This window comes from Microtus ochrogaster, chromosome 15 (assembly GCF_000317375.1).
Source record: "Microtus ochrogaster isolate Prairie Vole_2 chromosome 15, MicOch1.0, whole genome shotgun sequence".
In the NCBI taxonomy this organism is placed as follows: domain Eukaryota; kingdom Metazoa; phylum Chordata; class Mammalia; order Rodentia; family Cricetidae; genus Microtus; species Microtus ochrogaster.
Genome location: NC_022017.1, coordinates 3,019,205 through 3,026,132, shown reverse-complemented (window position 1 = coordinate 3,026,132; position 6,928 = coordinate 3,019,205).

Sequence of the window (6,928 nt, the reverse complement as noted above, 5' to 3'; positions counted from 1 at the left end):
CTGTGTGTGAGCCCGTGTGTGAGGCAGCCTGTGTGTGAGCCTGCGTGTGAGCCTGTGTGTGAGCCCGTGTGTGAGGCAGCCTGTGTGTGAGCCTGTGTGTTGTGTTAAGTATTCCTGAAGCTTAACACAACATCATCCATAGGACGGGTGCTCTCTCCACTTGGCCATTGAAGATACCGAGGAGCTGCATTGGCACCACTTGCCCGAGTTTAGACAACGTTGTAGACAGAATAATAGCAACCCCACTCTCGGCTCCATCCAGAGGTGTTTGCATCCTAGGCAGGGCAAAGGGGACTTTGTAGATATAAGGGAATAAGGGAAGAGCTCGGGAGATTAGCCTGGATTATCTGGGTGGATCCAGAATTGATCTGAGCCCTTTAAATGTGGAGGGAGGAGGCAGATGACCAAAGTGATGAAGAGCCAGCTCTGAGGCCAGGGGGAGCTAAGGATTGTGGCCGGCAGGAAAGAGCCTCATTCTGCTGACACCCCAACTCTAGCCTTTGAGATCCATTTCAAGGTCTGTAGAAATGAATAGAATTTATGTAAAGTAATAAGTACAACACGGGCAAAGCCATGGAACTCATGTGATTCTTACAAAGGTGGCAGGTAAGGAACGCCCTCAGAACTTGTGAGTAGCAGAGTGAGAAACTGACCCTGTCAGTCAGCTCTGTCTAGTCCTGTCTATCTGTCCTCCCTGTAGTCCACAGGGAAGAGGGGAGAAGAGGACAGGGAGTGGACCAATCCGGGCCAGAGCTCCAAGTCCTTAGCCCTGTCTTCTGCCTCTGCCAGTCTCCTACCATGGCTGTCAGGAGGCCTGGACACCTGGTCCCAGTGGCCCATTTTGATTTTATAAGAATTTTAGTCAGGGAGAGTAGGAGCTGGCCTTCAGGTGCAGTGCGCAGGGCTGCTTCCGCCTTTGCTTACTTTCTCTGTCTAGTTTCTAAGCTATTTGTAGTAGGGGTGGTTGGAATGGGGCATGTGGGGGCCCCTTGGATTTGTGTGTGTGTGTGTGAGAGAGGGAGAGTTTGTGTGTATGTGAGAGAGTGTGTATGTGAGTGTGTGTGTGTATGTGTGAGAGAGTTGTGTGTGTGTGAGAAAGTATGCATGTGTGTGTGTGTGTGTGTGTGTAGCTCAGGGCAAGGGTATGTGTTGGGGTGCCTGGTTGTGGGAGGATCTTAGGGCCCCTCTGGTGGTACAGGGGTATTCAGACCCCGGATACTTCTTGGACAATGTGTCTAGTTATCTCATGTGTGAGAAGACAAATGTGCCTTCACATTGTGCCCGAGGATGCCCACCCACGCTCCTTGTGTGTGAAAAAGCACAGGCCTAAGAGTGTGAACACCATTTCTCACATCCCCGAGGGCACATGTGCCTTGAGCACTTGTGTGTGTGTGTGTGTGTGTGTGAATGTGTATGTCTGCTCTCAGCTGTGTGAACATGAGTATGGCTGCCCAGCTTGTACTCGGGATGTATTTCTGCTCATGTTCCTTTATGAGCAAACTTGTCACCGTGTCTGCTACAGTGTCCCCTGGTGTGTGAAACGCATGAGCCTGCCGACGCCTTGTATGTGAATGTGTGTGACCACGTGTGCAGGTGAATGTGTCTGAATGTGTAGTGACACAGTGAGTGTGAAGAGTGTGGAAGTCCGCTCACAGTTCTGCTTGTGAGTCCTTGAGGGTGCACTTGGCTGTGCTTGTGTGCTTGTGTGTAGGCTGCACCCGGTGCTGTCCCTTCCCCCAGACAGCATTGCCTCACTCTGTGACACAGCCACTAATGACTGTTTGCCATTGTCTGAGCTCGGTGGCATCACCTGCTCTAATGACAGTCTCCCTGCCTAATCACCTGGCTCCTGCCCCATCATTTGGGAGCCATAGGGCCACTGGCCTTGTGGCCAGAGAGATGTTGACGAGCTCAACACATTTCCTGTTGGGGTTTTGTGGGGGTGGGGGTAGCAGCAATTTCACCCCTCTCTCAGCCCTTAGGGTGCTCGTGTGGGCCAGGATTTCAGCTGGCAGGAGGCACTCCTAGGCGGGAAGCACTGGGTGTGGGTCCTGACTTCTTTCTGGGCAGGGATAGGCTGATAATGCTCTCAGCTGCCCCTCCCCCTAAGGTGCACTTCACCTTAGAAGGCAACCTGACCTTCTTCAGTCACCATAGATGGTGCTAACTGAGACCTCCCTTCCAAGCAGGCCTCTCTAGGCCAAGATGTTCTGAGGAACAAGGGGGTCTGGAACTGCCAGGAACTTCTTGAGGCCCTGGGCAGTTTCCCCTGTAAGAAGGGTCTTACTAGCCCTCCTCATAATATTTCTGTTGTGACTGAAATTATGTTCAAATGGCCTCAGGCTTCAGAAGGAGGAGCCAGGAGGGCTTGCCGTCCCTTTGGTGAACGTATCACCTCTTGTTCATACTCTCCCAGCTTTGAACTGTTTCTATCTTTTTCCTAACCCTCCTTACAGGTCACTTTCCCCCCACTTGAAGTTTAGCTGGGTGGGTAGAGGAGCCCGGAACCCAGCCTGGTGCATAGGGCTTCACTAAAAGTTTTCACAGTTCAGGGGATGCATGCCTGGAAGTAGATGTGAACTCCTAAGTGAGTGGTGAACCCATCTTACGTCTTTTCAAAGCCTTCTTAGGTCTCAGCCAACTGTAAGGGCGTCTGGTGCTCTAGCTCCTGGGAAGAGGACGCTTTCTCTTCGCATCCTCAGCTGTGGCCGCAGCATCCTGCTTACGAGGGTTTCCTCAGTGAGGAAGGAGAGAATGCAAAGCTGTCTCACTTGCTGAATCAGTGCCTGGTCCTGGGGAAACATTCACTCCCTTGAGCTGAACCTTGCTTGCATTTCCTGCAACAGGACTCATCAGAGGGTTGGCTGTGACTTGCCAGAGGGTCATGAGGGTGGAGAGGGGTGCCTGTATTACAAAGCCTGGTCTCATGACAGCACGTGCGTGTTGGCCTCTGTGTAAAATATATTTTGTGCTGTGGGCTGAGATTAAGTAGCTGATGATAGATAATTTGCCATTTGGGGCCAGGCCCAGGACAATGGGGACTTTCCTCCAAAGCCTCCAGGAAGCCTGTACCAAGGGCCCATGTGTTCTGTCCTGGTGTAGAACCAGGTAAAACCTTTTCCTACCCCAACTATTGGAAGTCCCTTCTCTCATTTCCTGGAGGATGTCTGGCTGATGTTGAGGAGCGCAGTGCTGGCCAGGCAGGGGACCTATGAATGCCATCCAGGTACACTGCCCCATGGACGAGTGACTGGTCCAGGGACCCTGCTTCTTCTCATTCAACTGCAAGCCCTTAGCCAACCAGGCTCACAGATGGGGTGAGAGGATCCGAAAACTCTATTTATAAAAGCAGATCAATGGGTCTGGGGAGTTGTCCCAGCGGGTGAGAGCGCTGTCACTCAGGAAACTCTAGTGGCCCTTATGTTCAGCCCCTCACTTGTTCCTAATAAGGCCCTGCTCAGGGTGGGCTGGGGTGTTGGGGGAAAGGAAGAGGTTTCAGGGCTGAGGTGTCTCCTCACAAATACCTACCCCCACTGGTCTGATTGATTAGTGGGGTCTGAATGTTTGTTTGATTGGTGGGGTCTGGATGTTCATGTGGTGTATGTAATTATACATAGGCATGTAGTGCAGCCAGAGGCCAGAAAACCTTGACTGTCCTGCTTTAACATTTTCTACCTTAATCCCTTAAGTCAAGGTCTCTCACTCGACCTGGAGCTAGGCTGACATCCAGCAAGCCTCAGTGATCTTTCGTTTTCTATAGTGCTGGTTGTACAGGGGCATGTAGTGACACCCAGGGTTTTGCATGGATGCCGGGGGTTGAAAGTCAAGTCCACATGCCTAGACAGCAAGAACTCTTACCCATAAAGCCAACTACCCAGGCACATTTCCTGATGCCCCAGCCACTGGTAGGCCAGGTTGGCTAAGGGCTTGGGGATGAAGGGGAAGAAGCAGGATCTCTGCCCCAGGTATAGGTAGATGAGGCAAGCCAGCCTAGGAGGCCTTCCTTCGACCCTGCCTGTCCAGAACCAACTTCTCCTATTTGGGCAGCACAGACGAGTGTGTCTCATCAGCTCTACTCTTTGCTACCCATTTTCCTACAGGGTTGTGATTACTGTACTCATTCCCCGGACAGTGAAATAAAGGTTCAGAGTGATCAGGTCCACACAGTCAAGAAGAGCTAGAGTCAGGATTCTTTCCCAGGGCAGCCTCTCCCTATAGCCTTCTGTGGCCTTGCAGGGAGCCCCCTGGATTCTGGTAAGGATGTAGCCCCTGAAGACAGCTTGGTTTCTGAGGCTACCAAGAGTGGAGCTGGCCTGGGAAGGGTTTGCAGTACGCCAAAGGATGGCCATTACCTTTGAAGAGGAACTGACCGCTTCGAGGCTCACCAGAGATCCCTGCCCCCGTTCGACCTTATCTGGGGCCTCCCCTAGAGTCCAAACAAGAACTTGAATGTGGAGAAAAGTTTCGTCAGGGAGATGGCTTGATTATCAAGAGGAAAAAATTGCAGCAAGACAGATGTGGCTTCGATTCCAGAGTGCTCCTTGGCACTCCTTAAGGGCAGGGACTAATCCTCTAGCAAAATGGACTTAATTAACGTTCCATACTCTCACAGCTCACAGCGCTGAGGTCTATGAGAACATTTGCAAAGTAACACATAAGCAAGATGACTGAACACACAGTAAACTTCACATCTAAGTGCTGAGGGGACGCGGAGTAAGCCAGGGTAAGAGCAGGGTGGGGTTTGCTGAAGAACGCTTCCCCAAAGGGCAGCGTGAAACAAGCTGGGAAAGACCAGGCTCTCTCTGGGGTGGCGGGAGGCAGTAGGCAGCTGGCTTCTCAACAGCATTGCTACAGAATCCTCTACTCCCTAGGGACACCACGCCTGGGACCTGACTCAGTGACTTGCTACTCCTGGAACTTACCCTGCCTCCTGGTGGGGACTGTCCAGCAGCATGCCAGCCTAGCCCTTCTGGTGCTACTTGGAAATGACATGGAAAAGTGGTGTGGCCTTAAGCTAGGCCCTCCTCTCTGGGAATTTTGGGTCATCTAAATTTCTTCTTCATGGGACATGCAAGGGAGAAAGGGGGGGGCAGTGGCTTCTTTTGGTGAAACCAGGGGAGAGTCTGAGAAGAGCTCATAGATACTTCTAGAACCAGTTGTCTCAGAGTCAGAGGTCCCCACGCCAGCACTGCCACGCTTCTATAGCCTGCACACCTGTGTATGTGGAGTGGGATTCTGAGTGGGAGCAGAGGACAGGGGAAGAGGGGAGGATGGTGAGAGAACAGAGCTCTGGTGGCCCCTTGGGGAACAGGATAAGGCAGGGCTGGGAGCTGGAAGATGCAGGGCCTGGCCAGGGGTTTTCTGGTGGGAAAGGTTCTGGAAAACATTTGTGTCTGGCATTGTGTGTGAACACTCTCTCTGGACCTGCGAACCCAAACCAGGTTGCCCCTGGGGTCCAGCTCCTGGCATTGCTGGGCAGGTCACCTTTCTGAGGTCTGGAAACTGCAGCTCATCTTATTAAGGATTGTTGGAAATGGTTCTTGATCTCAGAGCTTCAGGTGAGCCTGGGCTGGGCCCGACTCCCAGTTTGTCCTCCCTCTAGGGATGTCCCGGTCACAAGACAGAGGCATCTATCTGGGGGTTTATAGTCTCTTTATGACTGGCGTTTAGGTGTGTGCCTGCAACAGCCTCAGAAATGACAGCATTTGGCCATCATTGCTGCCCAGCAAACTCTCTACTCCTCAACACAGGGCAACTGTCCAGAGTCCCCAGGGAGACACAGTAGGGAGAAGAATGATCTGCTCTTCCCCCTTCCATGATCTCTAGAGGGAGAACTAGGAGGGAGGCCGTGCCAGGGGCCTATGGAGAAACGGAGATGGTGGTCCACTGCCCAGCGGTCGTATGTGGAGGCCAGAGGGCTGTGCATCTGAGTCCAGTAGAGCGATTTAGCCGCTGGCTCTCAAATCTTTCCCGCCTTCCCGGCCTCGGCCTGGAGCCCAGGCCCTGTTGTCAGCACCTGCTCCCCAGGGCCAGAGCCTGGCAGATGTAGCCATGAGCTCATGGGGCGGGGTAAGTTGGCAGGTCCCTGATCTCCCTGGAGCTGTGGCAGGTGCATGTCACAGCCCTGGGCCTGGCGCCTCAGTAATCTCTCTTCTGGCCTTATCCCCTTGTAAGGAAGCAACTCTTCCAACTAGCTAAGCCTTCTCCACCTCTGCCACCAGAATCCAGAAGGGATGGTGTGAGGCCTTACAATTGAACTATAAGATTTCCCACTGGAAGATGGGATGATGGGGTAGGAGATGGGGCATTAATATTAGGGAGAGACCACAGGGCTCCTACATGTCCACTTCTGCCTTCAATTCACTTTCAGTGGTGAAGGAGACAGGGGAGCGTGAGGCCAGCCAGGCGGGAAAGAGACGGGTCACTGTCACGTTCCAAAGCACCAAAGTAGCTACGTGAAGTCGGTGGCCTGTTTCTGCCGGACACCTCTTGCATCTGAAAGGAAACAAGCAGGAGGGGGCGAAGAAGATATTAAGACGTTCTGACTTCCCATGTGGTGTCCTTGGCAGGTGGAGGCTCCTTGAAGGGCTGTGTGTAGAAGAGAAGGGATGGGGTCTGTGGAGTTCTGGGTAGTGTTCTATCTGTGTGACTGCACACATAATCGTGCCGTCCATAGTAGTAGATTTCCCTGCCCTGCTGTCTCTGAGGTCTGCACAGCCCTCGAGGGAGAGTTGCCCTTTGCTGATTTATATTTAGATACCATACTCCTTGGTTTGGGGGTGCAGATTAACCTGATCTCCAAATGTCCTCCAGTTCGACAGCCCATTTGTTCCTGTTCTGTAATTTCCATCCTTCTAGGGATTTTTCTCTGACCATGGTCCAAGGACCCTCTCCTTTCCCTGGGGATGACCAGGTATCTCAGATGGTA